This window comes from Salvelinus alpinus, chromosome 28 (genome assembly GCF_045679555.1).
Source record: "Salvelinus alpinus chromosome 28, SLU_Salpinus.1, whole genome shotgun sequence".
NCBI classification, from domain to species: domain Eukaryota; kingdom Metazoa; phylum Chordata; class Actinopteri; order Salmoniformes; family Salmonidae; genus Salvelinus; species Salvelinus alpinus.
Genome location: NC_092113.1, coordinates 7,663,088 through 7,688,087, shown reverse-complemented (window position 1 = coordinate 7,688,087; position 25,000 = coordinate 7,663,088). Strand labels below are relative to the sequence as shown.

General features: G+C 45.9%; 1 protein-coding gene across 3 annotated transcripts in view; it reads left to right on the top strand.

The window, feature by feature from the left end:
* The window catches only part of LOC139557064 (semaphorin-3B-like), a 79,226-nt gene that overhangs the window by 32,158 nt on the left and 22,068 nt on the right, over window positions 1–25,000 (top strand). Inside the window, exon 1 of one of the 3 annotated variants that reach the window (XM_071371392.1) lies at window positions 20,904–21,248. The exons of 1 other annotated variant lie outside the window; for it this stretch is intronic. The gene's annotated coding sequence lies outside the window, so the exon portion shown is untranslated. Of the gene's footprint in view, window positions 1–20,903; window positions 21,249–21,290; window positions 21,525–25,000 lie in introns of those variants that run through there. One more of the 3 variants, XM_071371393.1, reaches the window with a different exon arrangement.

Genomic DNA, 25,000 nt, shown 5'->3' with positions numbered 1-25,000 from the left:
AAAGAAAACCATTAGTAACACACTACGCCGTCATGGATTAAAATCCTGCAGCGCACGCAAGGTCCCTCTGCTCAAGCCAGCGCATGTCCAGGACCGTCTGAAGTTTGCCAATGACCATCTGGATGATCCAGAGGAGGAATGGGAGAAGGTCATGTGGTCTGATGAGACAAAAATATAGCTTTTTGGTCTAAACTCCACTCGCCGTGTTTGGAGGAAGAAGAAGGATGAGTACAACCCCAAGAACACCATCTCAACCGTGAAGCATGGAGGTGGAAACATCATTCTTTGGGGATGCTTTTCTGCAAAGGGGACAGGGCGACTGCACCGTATTGAGGGGAGGATGGATGGGGCCATTTATCGCGAGATCTTGGCCAACAACCTCCTTCCCTCAGTAAGAGCATTGAAGATGGGTCGTGGCTGGGTCTTCCAGCATGACAACGACCCGAAACACACAGCCAGGGCAACTAAGGAGTGGCTCCGTAAGAAGCATCTCAAGGTCCTGGAGTGGCCTAGCCAGTCTCCAGACCTGAACCCAATATAAAATCTTTGGAGTTAGCTGAAAGTCCGTATTGCCCAGCGACAGCCCCCAAACCTGAAGGATCTGGAGAAGGTCTGTATGGAGGAGTGGGCCAAAATCCCTGCTGCAGTGTGTGCAAACCTGGTCAAGAACTACAGGAAATGTATGATCTCTGTAATTGCAAACAAAGGTTTCTGTACCAAATATTAAGTTCTGCTTTTCTGATGTATCAAATACTTATTTCATGCAATAAAATGCAAATTAATTACTTAAAAATCATACAATGTGATTTTCTGGATATTTGTTTTAGATTCTGTCTCTCACAGTTGAAGTGTACCTATGATAAAAATTACAGACCTCTACATGCTTTGTAAGTAGGAAAACCTGCAAAATCGGCAGTGTATCAAATACTTGTTCTCCCCACTGTATATATGTGGCATAGGGATGAAATGACTAAGTCAACCTTATCTTTACAACTTGTTCCATACTACACACTCTAGTGGTGGTAAACCTTTAGCGCTATCAAAGCCCTTAACTCTCTAATCTCACTCTATCGAACAGCAGACTTTCATGAGCAGGTCCTTTATGACTAGAGGCTCAGCCTTCAGTACCGTGTGGAGGCAGATGGAGGTACCCCTCCTCTGTTACCCCTCTCCCCTCTACCTGGGTCCAGCCTTGGTTATCAGCAGCTCCGTGGGTCTCTTCATGGGACACTCCATTTACTTTCCTCCATAAACACTAACTGTGCATGTATGCTTTGTTCTGTGTAAATTATGTTGGAATATTAATGTGTATTCTTTCTCTCTCTCTCTCTCTCTCTCTCTCTCTCTCTCTCTCTCTCTCTCTCTCTCTCTCTCTCTCTCTCTCTCTGTCTCTGTCTCTGTCTCTGTCTCTGTCTCTGTCTCTGTCTCTGTCTCTGTCTCTGTCTCTGTCTCTGTCTCTGTCTCTGTCTCTGTCTCTGTCTCTGTCTCTGTCTGTGTCTGTGTGTGTGTTACCTGTGATTCCCACTACTCAGATACCCTGCTGTGCGTCTGGTCTGTCTCGTGAATGGACCATTTCTAGGCTGGACACATGACATTTTTATCAAAGCGTTTTCTGATCAAAACTAGTTCACTGCATCCGGTGTGGAGCCCAGTTTCATAATATGATCATATGTCCCAGCTGCTTCCCGTTGTTTTGAAGTAACCACGAAAAAAACAGGCCTTATTTTAGGGCATTTTTCCCCCTGCCAGCTCCTATTAGTTCTATTGAGCACCGTGGCACCAACTCGCTTTATTGTTCAACGTCACAATGCCTGCTTTGCTAATGTTGGCGATGAGACCTGCTCGCGTTGTTTATAGTTAAAATGTGTATATTTAGATTTTTTCAAGTCCGATGCCATTTTAATCATGAGAATCTCCTCTTTCTAATTATGTAAGTCTGGGCAGCGAGCTCGGTTGTCATCAAATGCTAGCCCCAAAGTACATTTTGCCCTTGGAACGCTGAGCTCCCCTCATTGTTTTCCTATGGAGAGGCATGTCTGTCTATTTTGCCAAATATCTCACAATGTGTATATTTATATTTTTGGAAGTCGGGCACCATTTTAATCAGGCGAATCTCCTCTTTGTAATTATGTAAGTCTGGGCAGCGTGCTCATTTGTCATTGATCACGAGACCAGATTTAGTCAGACGTTTTCATTTTCTCCCTAATTCCTCATCACGCAGACATAAGCACAGTTGAGGTGCGGATGTTTACGTTCTACAAGAGTCACTTTTTTCCAGTTTCGTCCGACGAACAGATTGTAGTGGTAAAATAAAAAGGGACACATTTTTTTTGGTGCCATTTAGACAAAAGGGAACTCTAAGCGTCACTCCAGTCCAAACAGGCTCTGCGGACGTTCGATTCCATTCGTTTGCTGTGGACTCGTGCTAGTGTTCCAGCTCAGCCAATGTTCTTTTGCTGTTTTTCAGCCTTGGGTGAATAGATATACCATTCACATCTAGGAGTCTGTCTAATCAACATGTATGACATTACCTTATGCAACACAACACTAAATCATATATTCCCACTTAGGCCAAATATGTGAATTTACTCCAGAACTAACTGCAAAATAAAAAAGTTTTCTATATGAAAATAACAATGAAATAGTATGACCATTGTGTCTCATATTGACTGAATAGACTAGACAATAGGAGAGATACATTGGGACAGTATTAACCGGATTCATTGAAACGGTTAATTACAGTATAGGCTCAATTAAAAAGTCAATTAGCGTCGGGTAGATAAGTGATTAGCCAATTAGTGCGTGTTGGTTCAGTATGAGCACATTTACTCTGTATTGTTTTCATTGGGAAGGGGGACTGATAGCTCCACACCACTGTCCCCTTGTCCCCCTCCCCTGTCTGTCTGTCTCTGTGTCTGGGACACCAGACCCTACCGTGGCTGGCTCTCTCTCTCTCTCTGTGTGTGTGTGTGTGTGTGTGTGTGCGTGTGGCTGCGTGTGTGAATGTGCGCATGCATGTGTAACGTGTGTGTCTCTCCGTTCTCTATTTACCAAACCTGGAGAAAGAGAGAAATGTAACTTCTGGTTTTACCCTCAGAGAGTAACTGTCTCAGATTCCATTTAGGATCCCAGGGCTCCGGCATGCGTGTCTGTCTCTGTGAGTCACTCATGTGGAGAGCATGGGTGGGGGTGGGGGTGGGGGTGGGGGGGAGGGTGTACTGTATGTGCAGGTAGAGGTCAGTATCAGGGGGTGTAGGGGGGGTTCAGGCGGTGAGAGTTGGGCTTGGGATAGGGGCAGGGAAGGTTTGGGACTCTGTGGGCCGTCCCAGCAGGCGTTGCAGCATTGCAGCAGGGGAATGAGTTTGCTTTGACCGTATGGTTGGATTGAGCTGGTTTAACCGTGACCATGACACCCTACTGTTCAGCTCCACAGTGGTGGTCGAACGCCGTAATGCAAACACACCTCTTTGGGGGAACCGTGAGGGAACGACGAGGAGCGGCCAAGTCATAATTCCACTCATTAGTCACCACGGTCATAGGAAGTGTGTGTGTGTGTGTGTGTCAGTGCATGTATGTTGTCGTCGGTATGAGTGTGTGTTTGTTTTAAATGCTCCAGTGGTTTTAGGGAGAGGTAATCCCAGCCTATCCTCTGTTCCCCCTCAGGGACACTTCAACGCAGATTTATTAAGACATCCGGCCCTCCCATTGGCTCAAGCTGAGGCCTCCATTATATGTGATTGGCAGTCGGCAAGTATCTCTTTTATCTTGGCTCAATGGATTGCGCAGGTGACGGTGTGTTTGTGAGCGGAGGAGAAAAGAGAGGGGGGGGAGAGGTGATTTGTGAGAAGAGCTATTCCTCTTTCCTGTGCTTATTCCTTTGGGCCATCTTTCTATCCCTCCCTGTATCTCTATCCATCTTTCTCTCTGTGTGCATTTGTCATCCCTCTTTAGGCTTCCTCTATGGATATCCCATATGAGTCTGTCTGTCTGTCTGTCTGTCTGTCTGTCTGTCTGTCTGTCTGTCTGTCTGTCTGTCTGTCTGTCTGTCTGTCTGTCTGTCTGTCTGTCTGTCTGTCTGTCTGTCTGTCTGTCTGTCTGTCTGTCTGTCTGTCTGTCTGTCTGTACTCCAGTCCCCTTTCCCCCAGAAGTCTGTCCTACAGCCCTACATGTGTTTAGAGATGATTAGGTGATGTATTTACTCAGCTTTAGACAGTGTGCCGTATGCTGCATCTGCCACCAGGCCAGACCGTGTATACGTTTGTTGCCCACATGAGGCAGCAGGTAGCGTAGTGGTTAAGCACATTGGGCCAGTAACTGAAAGGTCACTGGTTCAAATCCCTGAGTCGACAAGGCAAAAAGCTTGCCGATGTGCCCTAATTGCTCCTGTAAGTTACTCTGGATAGGACTGTCTGTCTGTCTGGTAAAATGTGTGTTGCCTGTGACAGAGGAGACCTGTGATTGATTACCATGCTGAGATCTGCAGCTCTGGGGTTTGCCTGTCCCGCAGGAGGCAAGCCATGCTCACTGTATGTCGCTGCACAGAGTTAACCCAGAATGTGTCCTCAATGTTCCCCTGGCCAGCTTTGTCATAGGGTTATGTGAGGTCGTGTGCATCCAATTATATTTTATGGATTTATTAGCCTGCGGTCTGAGCCGTGTACTGTATGTTTATGTTACGCTAAGAAAGAGTTCACTATGGAAAAAATAAAACGTTCATTACTGTGTTTTCCCTCCAATAAGTATTTTTATGTTTAGGAGTGTTTTATTTTTTCCCCTCTTTTCCCCTTAGGACACAGATCATTTAGAAAGAGAAGAATGGCGGTAGTGAAAGAGGGAGAGACAGTCAGAGACGGGAGGGAAAAGTAGATGGAAAGAGGAAGAATGAAAGAGTTAGAAAAACAGAGAGTCAGAACGGGAGAATCCCACAAAATGGACAGCAGCTGTGTGTGCCTGAGTGAGTGACACATCGGCCAGTTGGGATGGAAGCTCTACTGTACGACAGTAGCTATTCTAGTCAGCTGTGGGATAGTCTACTTCACTCAACCAGCTCTCACAGTTTCACGTCAAAATTAGACGTTCATCCATGTTTCTCAAACGTCAAAAGTGTTTCCGGTTAAGTTTAGGCATTAACTGCGGACGGTTAAGGTAAGAGTTCAAGTTTGTGATAGGCTTAAAAACAACAACAACAAAATACGTTCTATTGCGGGATTTGAACCATTGGCAGATGCTTATACTTATACTTATCAGCCATCCCTGTCCACAACGCCCTAGCAAAACCAACACCTACTTGACGGTAACAGCACTCGCTGTTGCCCCTAGTGGCCGGTTTCCACGTAATTTCCCGACGTCCTCAGACATGGATGGAGGTCGAATACTGACTTGTATCACGGTTAACCTGGCTGACTTTACTGCCCCTCTCTGGATTCTTTACTAGGTGTAGTGGTCTCGATTAGTGACAGGTACAGTATGATGGCAGGAATATTCTAGAATGTTCTCTGACTTTCATGGATGCTCAGGTGGTTCAACTTAACAGTAAAAGACAGCAACAGTTCCAGCTAGTGAGAGCACATAAGCCAGCTTGTCGCATAGAAGGCACAGTGTATCTAGGTGAACCAACATTGGCTGGAATGAGTTAGTATGTCTGAGAAAGGCAATGGCAACAGGATATGTATGTCTGTACTTGGTGGACTGTCCCACTGTGGATGTACTTAGAGTAGGGTACTGGCAGTCACTAATGTTTCTTTACCCAGTGTCTAAATCAGGGTTAAGAAGAAAGGAAGTATTACTCTCTCTCCCTTTCTTTCCTCTCTCTCTCTCTCTCTCTCTCTCTCTCTCTCTCTCTCTCTCTCTCTCTCTCTCTCTCTCTCTCTCTCTCTCTCTGTCGCTCTCTCTCTCTCTCGCTCATTCTCGCTCATTCTCTCTCATTCTCTCTCATTCTCTCTCTCTCTCTCTCTCTCTCTCTCTCTCTCTCTCTCTCTCTCTCTCCCCCTACTCTTACATCAGGTTACTGCTGGTAGTGTCCCAAAGTTTGAACAGCTTTGTTTTTTCCTCTGACACATTGGCCTGGAGCGGAGCGGAGGATAGGAGGAGGAGTGGCTGGGCTGGGCAAGGAGCAGATGACAGAAGAATTGGCCTCGTGGACGGACTAACAGTCTTTAACTGAGAACACTCCTCTAAACTAGACTCTGCTCTTGGCAGGATACCTGTAACCTAAGGGAGGGACGGAAGGGGGGAGAGAGACAACGGGAGGGAGTGGAGAGTCAGAAAACTGGGTCAAGTGAGAGAAGGTGGTCAAGAGAGAATAGAAGGACAATGTAATAGTATTCCTGTAACAGCTAATACTCCATGAGCAGACTCTGCATGTGTTTTCGTGCGCAGGCCTATGTGTGTTGTGAAAGGAAAGCTGTTTTATCAATCTATCCTTGGCATCAGATGAAAAAGGCGCTGCGTGTTCTGTACAAGTCTACATGGATTCCAGACATCCTTTACGTTTTTATTGTCTTAGCTTTAGTGTTTTTGTGTGTTTCTGTGTGTGTGTGTTCTCTTTGATTTTGGGCTATGTTAATGACAGCTGTTGGTCGTCTGATATAGGGTGATTTCCAATGGGGTGTTTCCATGGGCTGGCAACAGTGAATCACTCACCTTTCTTCTGTCAATTTCCTGTCAAAAGAGCAAATAGTGGAGGGCACTGCGGTTTTGCATGTGTTTGTGCATAGGTTTGTGCGTGCGTGTGGCAGTGTCTGTTCTTGAGCTTGGGTACATGTGTGTGCATTGGTTGTTTGCAGAAATCTGTGTGTGCTACAGATGTAGGATATTAATTTGATCACCCTGTTTGTCACACCCTGGCCTTAGTATTATTTGTTTTCTTTATTATTTTAGTTAGGTCAGGGTGTGACATGGGGAATGTATGTGTTTTTGTATTGTCTAGGGTGGTTGTATGGTTTAGGGGGTTAAGTAGAGTAGATGGGTTTGTGTTTAGTATAGGTGTCTAGCTGTGTCTATGGTTGCCTGAATGGTTCTCAATCAGAGACAGATGTCATTAATTGTCTCTGATTGGGAGCCATATTTAAGGCAGCCATAGGCACGAGGTTAATGTGGGTAATTGTCTATGTTGTACGTTTGTAGCATGTGTGTGCACTTACGTCATTAGCTTCACGATTCGTTTGTTATAGTGTTTGTTGCGTGTTTTTTTCCTTTCTCTACAATAAAAGAGAATGTATTTTGCACACACTGCGCCTTGGTCCACTTTCTCTCAGCAAGACGATCGTGACACTGTTGCAGGACAACAGAAGGCTTCTCAAGTTTGCAATTTCCATTTATGAAAAATAATAATTCACATTTCCTGTTGCTGCAGGATTATTTTCCTGCTTTAGAAGACAGGCTCAAATTAAGATCCTACATCTGTACTGTGCTTTGGCATTCTCTGTGTGGCTGTGCAGTTTAATGATTGCCCTCTTTAATTTAGCTGTATGAAGGTGGAGCTGGAGGTGGATGTGGGGGGTCTGAGCCCCTCCTTTCCCCCAGTATGTTCTCCTCCTTTTGGGCACCTCATCCATCATCGGCCCTGGCTTCTGGTTGCCTTCAATTACACTTTAATGGAGGGGATTTCTGCCCCGGCGAGACAGCACTTCATACCTAGCGCACAGGAATTCCCTCTCTTGTTGTGTGTGTGTGCGCATGCATTCGTGTGTATGTGTGAGCAGAAGACCTTTTATTGCCCAAATATATATAAAAAAAAAAATGCCAATCAACCATTTCATCTGCCTCTTACAGTGTTAGCCACAGGCTGGAGGTTGCATTGTGGGCGAAGTGTGAGTGAATCTTTCTGAATTTCCTACATGTCTGTCAATTAAACAGAAATCTGTGTGCACTGTTGATGGTATGTGTCTCAAAGTTCTGATCATTTGCATGGCCATTTGTGCATTTGGACATATTTCTAATATGCATTGGTAATACTAATGTACTATATTTCCATGTTGCTGTAGTACTGTGTAGTGGGGTTCAGTAGAGTTGTTCATCCTGTCTGACAACTCGTTTTTCTCAGATTTCCCTCGGGTACACACACACACACACACACACACAGGGAGATTTCCCCAGGGGTGGCTTGCTGTGGCTCCAGAGCCTGTGGTTATTAATCTTTCTCCGAGTGGTGCTGAAAGCAGCCTGTCTGCCCGGATCACTGCCCATCAGGATGAGCGTCTCGCTGGCCTGCTCTGCCATCGCCTGTCTGGTCTGGCCTTAACTAGACAGCCCTGCCTGCCTGCAGTGTAGGGAATGGGGATAACTAGGATCATCAGGACAGCTTTGCAGCCTGTGGAGCCTTCAGAGCACTGTTGCACTGCTACAAATCCTCAGTATAGCTTTACAGTGTGCTTTAGGCATTTTCTACACGGATAGTTCTCACTGTGTGTTTCAATGTGTGGCTGTATGTCATTCTGACTGTATGGCAGCTGGTTATATTAAGCTGACAGAATGACTTTCACATACTTTGTGCGTGTACGTGTGCGTCTGCGTGTGTGTGTGTTTCTGCTCCTATCAGGGCCACAGAGTTTGGCCTGGACGAGAGAGGGAGAGGGCAGAGGGAGGTTTGGAAGTTCATCACCCTCCCAGATGGAAAATTAGGTGAACAGGAGAAGGAGAGAGAGAGAGAGCGAGAGTAGAGAGAGGGCGAGAGAGAGAGCACTTTCCAGCTTCTTAGATGGATGTGGGGAAAATAAGTGGAGGGAGGGAGAGATGAAGGAAGAAACAGTGGTAGGGAAGAGAAAAGAAAGAGACAGAAGAGAGAGAGAAAGGGAGAGAAAGAGAATGAGAGAGAGAAAGACAAAAGAAATACACAACGAGAGAGAGAGAGAGCTCTCCCAATCTGCCTGCCTCAGTGTGGCCTCAACACCTCCAGCCCATAATCCTGTGAGAAATGCAGCAGGGCTTGATGGGAGGAAATGAAAGAGCGAGGAGACAGAGTTAGCTGGCGCTGAGGCTGCCGTATTAGTGTCATTTCACCTGGGGAAGCCTGCTGAGAGTTGCTGTCAATCAAACATAATCCCGTCTCATGAAGGTGCCAGAGCCGGAGGGTGGGTAGTGGAAGGTGTACGTGCTTGCTAGCGCACGTGTGTATGTACTCACTTACACACTCAGTGGCCAGTTTATTAGGTACACCCATCTAGCACCGGGTCAGACCCCCCATTTGTCTCCAGAATCAAGGGACCTAACGTGTGCCAGCAAAACATTTCCCACGCTATTCCACCATTGCCACCAGCCTGTACCGCCATGGACTCATGCTGCTTACGCCAAATCCTGACTCTGCCATCAGCATGACGCAGCAGGAACTGGGATTCGCCGGACCAGGCAATGTTTTTCCACTCCTCAATTGTCCAGTGTTGGTGATCGTGTGCCCACAGGAACTGTTTGTTCTTGTTTTTAGCTGATAGGAGTGGAACCCGGTGTGGTCGCTGCAATAGCCCGTCTGTGATAAGGACCGACGAGTTGTGTGTTCTGAGATGTCGTTCTGCGCTCCACTGTTGTACTGTGCCATGACTTGCCTGTTTGTGGCACACCTGTTAGCTTGCACTGTTATTGCCATTCTCCTTCGACCTCTCTCATCAACGAGCTGTTTTCACCCACTGGATTGCCGCTGACTGGATTTTTTTTTTTGTCGCAACATTCTCGGTAAACCCTGGACACTGTCGTGCGTGAAAAGCCCAGGAGGCTGGGTCGTTTCTGAGATACTGGAACCGACAATCAGACCGCGTTCAAAGTCGCTTAGGTCACTCGTTTTGCCCATTCTAACGTTCAATCAAACAGTAACTGAACGCCTCGATGCTAAGTGACTCGCTGTCTGTAGGAGCGAACGATATATTTGTGAATGAGGTGGTATACCTAATGCAAGGTGTGTCTCCTGTGGGTGGTAAGAGTTGAACATCTCTTAGGTGATTTCCCATGTTTCGTCTCCGTTCCCCGTCAGATCAAGATGCCGTCATCACCTGCTGCAGGGCCCTGTGCTTCAGAGAGCGAGGAGCAGCCAGCTGTATATTTAACCACCAGTTGTGGGAATGAGGGAGATCTTTGAACCACATTCCAGAGGGGACCTGCTGCAGATTTCCCACCCCTGTGACTGTGAATATTTAGGAGGGTGGAGCAGTGGCGGTTCTAGACCATTTCAACTGGGGGGGCCAAGCTGGGGCCAGTTGTACTGTTAGAGGGGCCAGTTACATTAGACGTTATTTTTGTCATATCGTTTTCTTCACTGCATTGCAGGCATTAGCAGGCAAAAGACCATGTTCCGCATTGCCACTGTCTAATAACGGATGTAAAAAAAGAATGATAGCAAAAATTAGTTCTGTAAAAATGATTTCATACTCCACATTTAGGGGGGCCACAAGGGGGTCCAAGATTGTTGTCACAGGGGCACTGGCCCCCCCTGCCCCCCCCCCCCCTCCCCCAGAACCACCACTGGGGTGGAGGAGAGTAGGGTTGGGGTTGGTTGAGGGTAGAGGGTGGGGGGAGGGGGGTCGTGACACTAAGCCCCTGTTATGTTTAAAGGTGCTCTAATCCACTCTGTGACCCTCTGTACCTGGTCAGAGGGGGGGTTGACGAGGGTTCAACTCCCACCCCAGAGCCTGAACACATCAAAGGGGATGGGGATCAGATCCCACCCCAGGCTGGCCCTGTCCCCTTGTCTCCTAGCCCCCAGCATGGCCCTGCTAACTGGGGGATTATCCCTGTGGTCTCCTAGCCCATGGCATACTGTAGATGACCCCCAGGATACCCACATCATGGCAGAGAGATTGAGAGATGGAGAGCGTGAGGGAGTGGAGAAAGTGGAAGTCTAGAGGGAGCTGAACAGTGAGAGATGAGGAAAGTGAGAGTTCTTATGGGCAGTTACAGCCTTTATAGCTAACTTTGTCAATGGATTGCTCATGAAAACAGAGGATGAATTGTGGCTCCAGGTTAAAATCTGTGTCAAGGCAGCACACACACTCAGTCACGTCACATTATCGTTAGCACACTGAGCACTCTGTCTGTTTAATCCTTCAACCCTCCCTGGGCGGTAGTGACCTCATCTCGTTTGTTTTCTGTGCCCTGGCTCTGGCCGTAATAAAAACAACATAAACGTCCTGAGTCATTTATGACCAGGCCTTTGGCTTGCCTGTCTGCTTGAATGGCCCAGTGTCAACCAATCAGTGTCCCTCTGTGTCCTGGGCCAATCGGGCGTGGGTGTTGTGATGAGATAATGCGAGGTTACACAGCTGGCGGAATGACTGCGGTCACCACGGTGCTAATGATCCACTTAGTCCAATAAATAGTTTTATGTCGTGCAGAGCTCACGGACATTAGCCACGGCTTAGCTAGCCGCTCCTGGCAGCCATATTTGGGAAACTGTCCTCGAGCGGAACTGGTATCCCCTTCCTTCCGGCCTCTGCCCTCTTTCTCTTCTTCCTCTGCCCTCTCTCTGCCCTCCCTCTACCCCTCTGTGTACTTATGCATGCAAGCCTATATATAAATAGCTGATCACTATTTCAATTATTTGTTTGATGGCCAAATCACCCACATGCCCTCATTGCCCCTTTGGTCATCCTGCTGGCATTTGCTGTTGTGAATTTCACAGGCGTCTGAACATGGCTATATGAGGGATGTCATAAGGAAGGACAGTCCAGCTATATGCAAGCTGTACTTATGCCATAAATGTTGTTGTTATTGGAGCTGAGTGACTAAACTCATATTACTTAGCTACCGGCGCCCTTATATTTTGGAATGCACGTTAGAACCCCTTTTCCATCATTCTAAATGTGACAGTAGTATATTTCCGTAGTATATATTCCGCAACAAAGCCTCCTTGTCACGCCCTGGCCATAGAGAGGCTTTTATTCTCTATTTTGGTTAGGCCAGGGTGTGACTAGGGTGGGCATTCTAGTTTCTTTATTTCTATGTTTTCTGTTTCTATGTTTTGGCCGGGTATTGTTCTCAATCAGGGACAGCTGTCTATCGTTGTCTCTGATTGGGAATCATACTTAGGCAGCCTGTTTTTCCACCTTAGTTGTGGGTAGTATGGCCTTACGGAGCTTCACGTAGTAAAACTGACTATCCTACCGATCCTCGACTTCGGCGATGTCATTTACAAAATATCCTTCAACACTCTACTCAGCAAACTGGATGCAGTCTTTCACAGTGCCATCTGTTTTGTCACCAAAGCCCCATATACAGTGAGGGAAAAAAGTATTTGATCCCCTGCTGATTTTGTACGTTTGCCCACTGACAAAGAAATGATCAGTCTATAATTTTAATGGTAGGTTTATTTGAACAGTGAGAGACAGAATAACAACAAAAAAATCCAGAAAAACGCATGTCAAAAATGTTATAAATTGATTTGCATTTTAATGAGGGAAATAAGTATTTGACCCCTCTGCAAAACATGACTTAGTACTTGGTGGAAAAACACTTGTTGGCAATCACAGAGGTCAGACGTTTCTTGTAGTTGGCCACCAGGTTTGCACACATCTCAGGAGGGATTTTGTCCCACTCCTCTTTGCAGATCTTCTCCAAGTCATTAAGGTTTCGAGGCTGACGTTTGGCAACTCGAACCTTCAGCTCCCTCCACAGATTTTCTATGGGATTAAGGTCTGGAGACTGGCTAGGCCACTCCAGGACCTTAATGTGCTTCTTCTTGAGCCACTCCTTTGTTGCCTTGGCCATGTGTTTTGGGTCATTGTCATGCTGGAATACCCATCCACGACCCATTTTCAATGCCCTGGCTGAGGGAAGGAGGTTCTCACCCAAGATTTGATGGTACATGGCCCCGTCCATCGTCCCTTTGATGTGGTGAAGTTGTCCTGTTCCCTAAGCAGAAAAACACCCTCAAAGCATAATGTTTCCACCTCCATGTTTGACGGTGGGGATGGTGTTCTTGGGGTCATAGGCAGCATTCCTCCTCCTCCAAACACGGCGAGTTGAGTTGATGCCAAAGAGCTTCATTTTGGTCTCATCTGACCACAACATTTTCACCCAGTTGTCCTCTGAATCATTCAGATGTTCATTGGCAAACTTCAGACGGGCATATATATGTGCTTTCTTGAGCAGGGAGACCTTGCGGGCGCTGCAGGATTTCAGTCCTTCACGGCGTAGTGTGTTACCAATTGTTTTCTTGGTGACTATGGTCCCAGCTGCCTTGAGATCATTGACAAGATCCTCCCGTGTAGTTCTGGGCTGATTCCTCACCGTTCTCATGATCATTGCAACTCCACGAGGTGAGATCTTGCATGGAGCCCCAGGCCAAGGGAGATTGACAGTTCTTTTGTGTTTCTTCCATTTGCGAATAATCGCACCAACTGTTGTCACCTTCTCACCAAGCTGCTTGGCGATGGTCTTGTAGCCCATTCCAGCCTTGTGTAGGTCTATAATCTTGTCCCTGACATCATTGGAGAGCTCTTTGGTCTTGGCCATGGTGGAGAGTTTGGAATCTGATTGATTGATTGCTTCTGTGGACAGGTGTCTTTTATACAGGTAACAAACTAAGATTAGGAGCACTCCCTTTAAGACTGTGCTCCTAATCTCAGCTCGTTACCTGTATAAATGACACCTGGGAGCGAGAAATCTTTCTGATTGAGAGGGGGTCAAATACTTATTTCCCTCATTAAAATGCAAATCATTTTATAACATTTTTGACATGTGTTTTTCTGGATTTTTTTGTTGTTATTCTGTCTCTCACTGTTCAAATAAAGCTACCATTAAAATTATAGACTGATCATTTCTTTGTCAGTGGGCAAACATAGAAAATCAGCAGGGGATCAAATACTTTTTTCCCTCACTGTACCACCCACCACTGCGACCTGTATGCTCTAATCGGCTGGCCCTCGCTACATATTCGTCGCCAGACCCACTGGCTCCAGGTCATCTATAAGTCTTTGCTAGGTAAAGCTCTGCCTTATCTCAGCTCACTGGTCACGATAACAATATCAACCCGTAGCACGCGCTCCAGCAGGTATATCTCACTGGTCGTCCCCAAAGCCAACACCACCTTTGGCCGCCTTTCCTTCCAGTTCTCTGCTGCCAATGACTGGAACGAACTGCAAAAAATCGCTGAAGCTGGAGACTTATATTTCCCTCACTAACTTTAAGCATCAGCTATCCGAGCAGCTAACTGATCACTGCAGCTGTACATAGCCCATCTGTAAATAGTCCATCCAATCTACCTACCTCATCCCCATATTGTTTTTATTTACTTTTCTGTCCTTTTGCACACCAGTATTTCTACTTGTACATCATCATCTGCATATCTATCACTCCAGTGTTAATTTGCTAAATTGTAATTACTTGCTACTATGGCCTATTTACTGCCTTACCTCCTCACGCCATTTGCACACGGTGTATATAGACTTTCTTTTTTTTCCTATTGTGTTATTGACTGTACGCTTGTTTATTCCATGTGTAACTCTGTGTTGTTGTTTGTGTCGCACTGCTTTGCTTTATCTTGGCCAGGTTGCAGTTGTAAATGAGAACTTGTTCTCAACTAGCCTACCTGGTTAAATAATGGTTAAATAAAGGTGAAATAATGTGATGTAATCCAACTGATCCTTCTGGCCCGTGACCCTTGGGTCATTTTGGTCAGACTGTATTATAGCTTGTATATTGTGTTTATTTTCGTAGGTATTTATTTTATTCTTATGTCTACTTTTTTTCTTTTCTCGTTTGTATTTATTTTATATGATTTAGTATGACTACGTTGTTGAGGAAGAGCTTTCACTGTACTGTTTACACCGACTGTATCCTGTGCATGTGACCAATAAATTCAGATTTTATTTTATTTGACCTATTTCTAGACGTTATACATAATCACATGATTACCCGTCCACTATCTACAAGAATCCTAGCAGCCTAACCACATAACCAGCCAATCAGGCATCACATGTCAGACTATGGCGCTCGGTCTTCAAATCAAATCAAATCAAATCAAAATCAAATCAAAATCAAATCAAATCAAATCAAATCAAGTTTATTTTATATAGCCCTTCGTACATCAGCTAATATCTCAAAGTGCTGTACAGAAACCCAGCCTAAAACCCCAAACAGCAAGCAATGCAGGTGTAGAAGCACGGTGGCTAGGAAAAACTCCCTAGAAAGGCCAAAACCTAGGAAGAAACCTAGAGAGGAACCAGGCTATGAGGGGTGGCCAGTCCTCTTCTGGCTGTGCCGGGTGGAGATTATAACAGAACTATGCCAAGATGTTCAAAATATTCATAAGTGACAAACATGGTCAAATAATAATCATGAATAATTTTCAGTTGGCTTTTCATAGCCGATCATTAAGAGTTGAAAATAGCAGATCTGGGACAGGTGGCGGTTCCATAACCGCAGGCAGAACAGTTGAAACTGGAATAGCAGCAAGGCCAGGTGGACTGGGGACAGCAAGGAGTCATCATGCCTGGTAGTCCTGACGTATGGTCCTAGGGCTCAGGTCCTCCGAGAGAGAGAAAGAAAGAGAGAATTAGAGAAAGCCAAGATTTTCAAAATGTTCATAAATGACAAGCATGGTCAAATAATAATCAGGAATAAATATCAGTTGGCTTTTCATAGCCGATCATTAAGAGTTGAAAACAGCAGGTCTGGGACAGGTAGGGGTTCCATAACCGCAGGCAGAACAGCTGAAACTGGAATAGCAGCAAGGCCATGCGGTCTTCTCATTCAGGGAGGTTGTGTTCGAAACGTGTTACTGTACAGTACTCGTGAGTAAGTGCTGCTGCTGGGAAGGGTAGATGAGCTGTGGTGCTCGGGAACAACACGGCCAGACGAGGTGTTTGTTTTTTATGTCGGGAAGGGACTGACTGACTGGAGGAGTCTTGTTGTGTGTTATATTGCGCACGTGTGACGTGCCGGGAGGATAGGGAGACTTAATTGGTTGTGACAGTAACCTCAACTCAACGCAGCGTCGACGCTCGCACGACCCAACTGAAAAAACAAGCTGTGTGATTTACAAACAAAGATTCCTTTTCCAACCCAGAACCAGACATTCTTTTAGATTGGATACAGTTAACCAGTAAGGTTGAGACAATTGAATACAGAAACAAGGCACTATTGGTCATTTCACAGCACATACACTCTTAGGAATAAAAGGGTTCTTCGGCTGTCCCCATAGGAGAACCCTTTTTGGTCCCAAGGAGAGCACTTTTTGGTTTCACATAGAACCCTTTTGGGTTCCATGTAGAACCCTCTGTGGAAAGGGTCCTACATGGAACCCAAAAAGGTTCTACGTGGGACCAAAAATGGTTCTTCAAAGGGTTCTCCAATGGGGACAGCAGAATAACTATTTTAGTTTCTAGATAGGACATTTTCTACCCGATAGGTCAGGACATTGTCTCTATGTACTATTGTTATACCAGGGCTGATTTACCATATATAATGGCTATAGGATGGGTATATGATGACTATAGGATAACTATAGGATGACTATATGATGCCTATAGAATGGCTATAGAATGGCTATAGGATGCCTATAGGATGGCTATAGGATGACTATATGATGCCTATAGAATGGCTATAGGATGCCTATAGGATGGCTATAGGATGGCTATAGGATGGCTATAGGATGGCTGTAGAATGGCTATAGTATGCCTATAGGATGGCTATAGGATGGCTATAGGATGACTGTAGAATGGCTATATAATGAATACAGGATGGCTATAGGATGGCTATAGGAGGACTATAGAATGTATATAGGAGGACTATAGAATGGCTATAGGAGGACTATAGGATGGCTATAGGATGACTGTAGAATGCCTATAGGATGGCTATAGGATGCCTATAGGATGACTGTAGGATGAATATAGGATGGCTATAGGATGACTGTAGAATGGCTATAGTATGCCTATAGGATGGCTATAGGATGGCTATAGGATGGCTATAGGATGCCTACAGGATGACTGTAGAATGAATATAGGATGGCTATAGGATGACTGTAGAATGGCTATAGGAGGACTATAGAATGGCTATAGGATGGCTATAGGAGGACTATAGAATGGCTATAGGATGGCTATAGGATGACTGTAGAGTGGCTATATAATGACTACAGGATGGCTATAGGATGGCTATAGGAGGACTATAGAATGTCTATAGGAGGACTATAGAATGGCTATAGGAGGACTATAGGATGACTGTAGAGTGGCTATATAATGACTACAGGATGGCTATAGGATGGCTATAGGAGGACTATAGAATGTCTATAGGAGGACTATAGAATGGCTATAGGAGGACTATAGGATGGCTATAGGATGACTGTAGGAGGACTATATGATGGTTATAGTATGTCTATAGGAGGACTATAGAATGGCTATAGGATGCTTACAGGATGGCTATAGGATGACTGTAGAATGGTTATATGATGGCTATAGGAGGACTATAGGATGACTGTAGAATGGTTATAGGATGGCTATAGGAGGACTATAGAATGGCTATAGGAGGACTATATAATGGCTATAGGAGGACTATATAATGGCTATAGGATGACTGAAGAATGGCTATAGGATGGCTATAGGAGGACTATAGAATGGCTATAGGATGACTGTAGAATGGTTATAGGATGGCTATAGGATGACTGTAGAATGGTTATAGGATGGCTATAGGAGGACTATAGAATGGTTATAGTATGGCTATAGGATGGCTATAGGATGACTGTAGAATGGTTATAGGATGGCTATAGGAGGACTATAGAATGGTTATAGGATGGCTATAGGAGGACTATAGAATGGTTATAGGATGGCTATAGGATGACTGTAGAATGGTTATAGTATGTCTATAGGAGGACTATAGAATGGCGATAGTATGGCTATAGGATGGCTATAGGATGACTGTAGAATGGTTATAGTATGTCTATAGGAGGACTATAGAATGGCTATAGGATGGTTACAGGATGGCTATAGGAGGACTATATAATGGCTATAGGATGGCTATAGGATGACTGTAGAATGGTTATAGGATGGCTATAGGAGGACTATAGAATGGTTATAGTATGGCTATAGGATGGCTATAGGATGGCTATAGGATGACTGTAGAATGGTTATAGTATATCTATAGGAGGACTATAGAATGGTTATAGGATGGCTATAGGATGACTGTAGAATGGTTATAGGATGGCTATAGGAGGACTATAGAATGGTTATAGTATGGCTATAGGATGGCTATAGGATGGCTATAGGATGACTGTAGAATGGTTATAGTATGTCTATAGGAGGACTATAGAATGGCTATAGGATGGCTATAGGAGGACTATAGAATGGTTATAGGATGGCTATAGGAGGACTATAGGATGACTGTAGAATGGTTACAGGATGGCTATAGGAGGACTATAGGATGACTGTAGGATGGTTACAGGATGGCTATAGGAGGACTATAGAATGGTTATAGGATGGCTATAGGAGGACTATAGGATGACTGTAGGATGGCTATAGGAGGACTATATAATGGCTATAGGATGGCTATAGGATGACTGTATAATGGTTATAGGATGGCTATAGGATGACTGTATAATGGTTATAGTATGTCTATAGGAGGACTATAGAATGGCTATAGGATGGCTATCGGATGACTGTAGAATGGTTATAGGATGGCTATAGGATGACTGTAGAATGGTTATAGTATGGCTATAGGATGGCTATAGGATGACTGTAGAATGGTTAAAGTATGTCTATAGGAGGACTATAGAATGGCTATAGGATGGCTATAGGATGACTGTAGAATGGTTATAGGATGGCTATAGGAGGACTATAGAATGGTTATAGTATGGCTATAGGATGACTGTAGAATGGTTATAGGATGGCTATAGGAGGACTATAGAATGGTTATAGTATGGCTATAGGATGACTGTAGAATGGTTATAGGATGGCTATAGGAGGACTATAGAATGGTTATAGTATGGCTATAGGATGGCTATAGGATGACTGTAGAATGGTTATAGTATGTCTATAGGAGGACTATAGAATGGCTATAGGATGGTTACAGGATGGCTATAGGAGGACTATATAATGGCTATAGGATGGCTATAGGATGACTGTATAATGGTTATAGTATGTCTATAGGAGGACTATAGAATGGCTATAGGATCAAATCAAATCAAATCAAATTGTATTAGTCACATACACATGGTTAGCAGATGTTAATGCGAGTGTAGCGAAATGCTTGTGCTTCTAGTTCCGACAAGAATGGCTATAGGATGGTTACAGGATGGCTATAGGAGGACTATATAATGGCTATAGGATGGCTATAGGATGACTGTATAATGGTTATAGTATGTCTATAGGAGGACTATAGAATGGCTATAGGATGGCTATAGGAGGACTATATAATGGCTATAGGATGGCTATAGGATGACTGTATAATGGTTATAGGATGTCTATAGGAGGACTATATAATGGCTATAGGATGGCTATAGAAGGACTATATAATGGCTATAGGATGGCTATAGGATGACTGTATAATGGTTATAGTATGTCTATAGGAGGACTATAGAATGGCTATAGGATGGCTATAGGAGGACTATATAATGGCTATAGGATGGCTATCGGATGACTGTAGAATGGTTATAGGATGGCTATAGGAGGACTATAGAATGGTTATAGTATGGCTATAGGATGGCTATAGGATGACTGTAGAATGGTTATAGTATGTCTATAGGAGGACTATAGAATGGCTATAGGATGGTTACAGGATGGCTATAGGATGACTGTATTATGGTAGGATGGCTATAGGAAGACTATAGAATGGCTATAGGATGGCTATAGGATGACTGTAGAATGGTTATAGTATGTCTATAGGATGACTGTATAATGGTTATAGGAGGACTATAGAATGGCTATAGGATGGCTATAGGATGGTTTCAGGATGACTATAGGATGAGTGGTAATAAGATAAGTTTATGATGTAGAGGGCAGAAGGACAACAAGACAACAGGAGACCCAAAGTCCCTCTCACCAGGGAGGGGTTGCCATGGTCACAGAGAGGGGTCAGGAGGGCGCCCATCAGGGGGTTCATTGGTCCAGAGACAGAGGGGCAGGACAGGGGCGGGGCGGAGGGGAAGGGGCATCTTTGTGCCTGCTCTCTCCCTTTGTCCCTCATACCATCAGCGGGGGCTGCACCTGACAACCCTCCCTGGCACTCTGCCAGACCCTCCTTCTCACACACACACACACACACACACACACACACACACACACACACACACACACACACACACACACACACACACACACACACACACACACACACACACACACACACACACACACACACACACACACACACACACTCACACTCACACTCACACTCACACTCATACTCACACACACACTGCCTGGCCCCAGACGGCTCAGGGAGGAGCAGACATATCTCATCAGATGTGCTAGGCATTCTTGAATATACCTGTGTGTGTTTGTGTGTTAGACCTCACATCCTCTACACAACGTATGCACCTAGATACTAGTGGATAGTATACCATATACACGTCTTCAGTAGTAGTAGGAGCCCTACTACTCATGATACCTGCATATGACTACTGTAGGTAGTATTCGTCTTCCCTGAGTGTATGGGATGTGCCAATCTACCATGTATGTGTGCAGTGACCTCGATCTAAAATAAGATCTGACTCGTAGACAGACGGTTTGGACCTGGCTTGTGGTCCCTCCTATCTGTCCAGTTAGCTGTGTGTATACGGTGTATGAACGGTGCACATCTTAAGCCCTGGATTGCTAAGATATCAAAAGGAGAACTCCCCTACTGCCTCTCTCTCACTTCTCCCACACTCACCCAACAGCAGCACATTTCCCTGCCCCTTTCCCCTTCCCTCCTCTTAACTCCCACCTTCTCTTCCCTCACACCCCCCCCCCCCCTCTCTCTCTCTCTCTCACTCTCTCTCTCGCTGCTCTTGAATTAAGTCCATTATTCTCGTCCACCTCTCACTCTGAGTCCCTGTGCTCTGGCTCTGTTCCTCTTCATAGTGAAGTGCATGGTGGAGAGGTATGCTTTTCTGAGTGGACTGCAGTGCTTGCTGCTCCAGCTGACTCTTGGAATACTGGGCCTGGCTTCGTCTCATCTCTTCACCCACCAGCCTCGCCTGCACTGCCTGACTGACTCACTGGATTTCCCCCCGGCTTTTATGCATCTCTCTTTTGCTGTGTCCCCCTGAGGCTGGTACACCTACTGTTTCAGAGAGGACTCTACCGTTACCATTCTGTGGATTCTTCTGAAGGATTTCTTATCCCACCTCTGGGGTTTGTGTGGATTCAATACAGTATATTGGAGAGCGTGTGGGGGTGTGTGTAAATGTGTGTGAAACGGTGTATATAGCGATGTGTGAATGAGTCAATAAGTGTGTATGCGCACTGAGAAACAGAAGGAGGAGCACAGATTAGGGTCCTGGAATAGATAGACGACCTGTTGGAAAGTAGTGTTGAGGAGGTATCCGTGGGACACGTTGTGCTTTGGACCATTACTGGGTCAGGTGGACGCTGAGAGGGAATGCGGTTGCCCTGGATACAGAAGGAGAGGTGAGTTCCTTTGGGGGAATTTAGGGCTTTGGACTTCCTCCACTCAGACAGCTAAAGTCGGCTGCTCTCTGAGTGTGTCCAAACTTTGGCCAAATGTCTGGGATCCAGACACCAATCAGGCACCAGCCGAGAGCCCCTGGCTCCCTGCCTCTCTCCACTCATCCTCCCTACCTCGCTCCACTCAGCCTCCCTGGCTCTCTCTCCCCTCTCTCCCTCCTGCATTCCTGACTCTAGTTCCCCTCTTTCCCCCCAGCCTCCCTGCCTCTCTCCGTTCAGCCTCCCTGGCTCTCTCTCCCCTCAGGGCGGGTACACAGGAGCAAAAGCCACCAGTCACCGGCCGTCAGGCTCTCTGTGTCACTCTCTCGCCTCCTAAACCTCTTCATGTGAGTGCTGCCTTTTCACTGTGTTCTGTTCCTCTGCTTTTATTTAGTCCTGCGCAGGAGGCTAAGGCTGTTGGCTGTTGGTCGGGGGCCAGCCAAACTCTTTCCCCCAAGAACAATCGGCTCCTTTCTCTCCCTCGCCCCCCCCGCATAGCGCAGGCAGCCGGGCTGAAATACACGGTGCAACAGTAAATGTTCTGCTCACACCCTCCCTGCTCCCTTTCCTCTATTGTATTTAGTCACACCTCTCGTTTTGTTGTTCGGATTGATTTGGGATTGGTACCCGTTTGACCTCACTTTTTCATACATCTCTTTCCTGAAGGAGGGACTTTGTCCGTGTCTTTTCTATTTTGGGTGTTTTTGACAGTACAGCACGTCCCTCTTCCCAATGAGTCTCCCTCCCTTTCTACCTCCTCTCTCTCTCTCTCTCTCTCTCTCTCTCTCTCTCTCTCTCTCTCTCTCTCTCTTTCTGTGTTTAATCCACAGCTCTTGGCAGGGGCTGCTTCATGCGGCTTCGTGGCTATTGAAGCTGAAATGAATACAAGTGTCGGGCGGCTAAAGGCTTTTATGAAGATGCATTGTGGTGTGTGTGGGGAGAGCTCAGAGCTCAGGGCGGATGTGTTATAGTGCTTCAAGGGGCCGACAATAGTACCCTTCAACTGATAGGAGCTTAAGGAGACAATGGGACCCGGCCTCTCCTTTATATCTCAGGACAGGAGTTGAAGTACTTTGATTCTGCCCCCCCCCCCAACCCCACTCTCACTCTGAATGTGCCCGTACACATGCGTGTGTGTGTGTGTGTTTTACTACGGACCCTACCCTCCCTTTCAATGATGCCATCTCTGCAGCCTACTCATTAACATCTAAGTTGCCACTCCTTTAAACACATAACACGTAGTCATGGCCGATTTTCTGTGGTGTATCTGTACACAAGCGTGTCAGACCCGTACAGGTCCGTACAGAGAGGTTCCCTGCATAACTTAGATGTAGCTGAGTGTGAGTAGAGTACTCTGTGTGGGAGTCAATGTGGTACATTTGGTCCCTCTCTTTTCGGCTCGGCTCGGCTCTGGGAGCTGAGAGTTGACGAGAGCCCTGCTGTCTTAACAAATCAATATACCCAGAATTCATGCTCTGCTGTGCTGAGACCATACACTGACTCCTGCACTGATATAGGACTGTGAGCTACTGGGACTCCGATGCAGGACATTTGACTGTGATATTGGACTGATGATATAGTACTAAGATATAGTACTGTGATATCGGACTGTGATATCGGACTGTGATATTGGACTGTGATATCGGACTGTGATATAGGACTGTGATGTAGGACTGTGATGTAGGACTGTGATGTAGGACTGTGATACAGGACTGTGATATAGCACTGAGATATAGGACTGTGATACAGGACTGTGATATATCACTGAGATACAGGCCTGAGAGCTACTGGGACTCAGATACAGGCCTGTGTGTTCATCTGCTCGCCAGTGCTCTGGGACTGTCTCGGACCTTCGTTATAGAGAGGTCTGGGGTGATGTATAAGGGAATGGAAGGCAGGTAGACCCTCCATGGACCTGTATCAACTCTGTCCTCAGAGAGACGAGGGTACGCTCAGAGAATGTGACAGTTTCTAGGATATGTGTCTTAAAAATGTATGCCTGCAGCAAAAACCTGTCAGGCAGCCTGAAGAACAGTGTTTGTTGTGTGTGTGTGTGTGTGTGTGTCTGTGTGTGTGTGTGTGTGTGTGTGTGTGTGTCTGTGTGTGTGTGTGTGTGTGTGTGTGTGTGTGTGTGTGTGTGTGTGTGTGTGTGTGTGTGTGTGTGTGTGTGTGTGTGTGTGTGTGTGTGTGTGTGTGTGTGTGTGTGTGTGTGTGTGTGTGTGTGTGTGTGTGTGTGTGTCTTTGTGTGTCTCTGCGGCCTTGAAGGCTTGCTGAGTGGATAATAGAGAAACATTCAGAATAATATTCCACCTCCCAACACACACACACACACACACACACACACACACACACACACACACACACACACACACACACACACACACACACACACACACACACACACACACACACACACACACACACACACACACACACACACACACACACACACACACACACAGAGGCCTCCAGCTCATCTGTCAGCAGATAGGCCTGTGGATACATGAACTAACCATCTGGCAGGCTCTCCATCCCTCCCATCGGTTAAACGGTCTGTACTGGGACCACACTCCCTGCCTACCCCCCTAAGGTCAAAGGTCAACCACCTGTGTAAGCCAAGCCTGATGGGGTTGGCTTAGGGGGCAACACTAACAGAAAGTAACAGAAAGTAACAGGTAGAGCCAGAGATACAGTGATTCAGAGTTCAGGTCCACATTAGTCCGGTTGATGACTTCAATATGTCCTGGCTACTGGTGATGAGCCTCGGGGGAACTAGATATGGGGAAGAGCAGCAGATGACCGTGTGCTGGAAGCATGAGGCCACCGACCGTCCATCTCCTGGGGGTCCGGGCCCCACTTGTGTTTTAACATCTTCCTCACTGACCCACAGAGAGACTGGAGCTCCTCAGAACTGCACACTATTGAGTTTCCTCCTCTCTCTCTTTCTCCCTCTGAACCCACCGCCGTACTGCTCATCGATAGAGAGAGGAATAGAGAGAGAGAGGGGATGGAGAGAGAGAGAGAGAGAGAGAGAGAGGGGAATAGAGAGAGAGAGAGAGAGAGAGAGAGAGAGAGAGAGAGAGAGAGAGAGAGAGAGAGAGAGAGAGAGAGAGAGAGAGAGAGAGAGAGAGAGAGAGAGGGGAATAGAGAGAGAGAGAGAGAGAGAGAGAGAGAGGGGAATAGAGAGAGAGAGAGAGAGAGAGAGAGAGAAGGAAGGAGGATAAAAAAGAAGGATAAAAAAAATGGAGGGTGACAGGGAAAAAGAATGAGAAGGAGAACGACAGAGAGAGTCATACTGTATTAGTGAAGGTGTGCCAACAGGGAGGTTACTGAGGTGCTGTAATGAAGTAGCCTACAGTATGTTCACTGAAATAAATGCTGTCAGAGGACAAAGAGGTGAAAGAGTTTGATTTTGATTGTGTGTGTGTGTGTGTGGACAT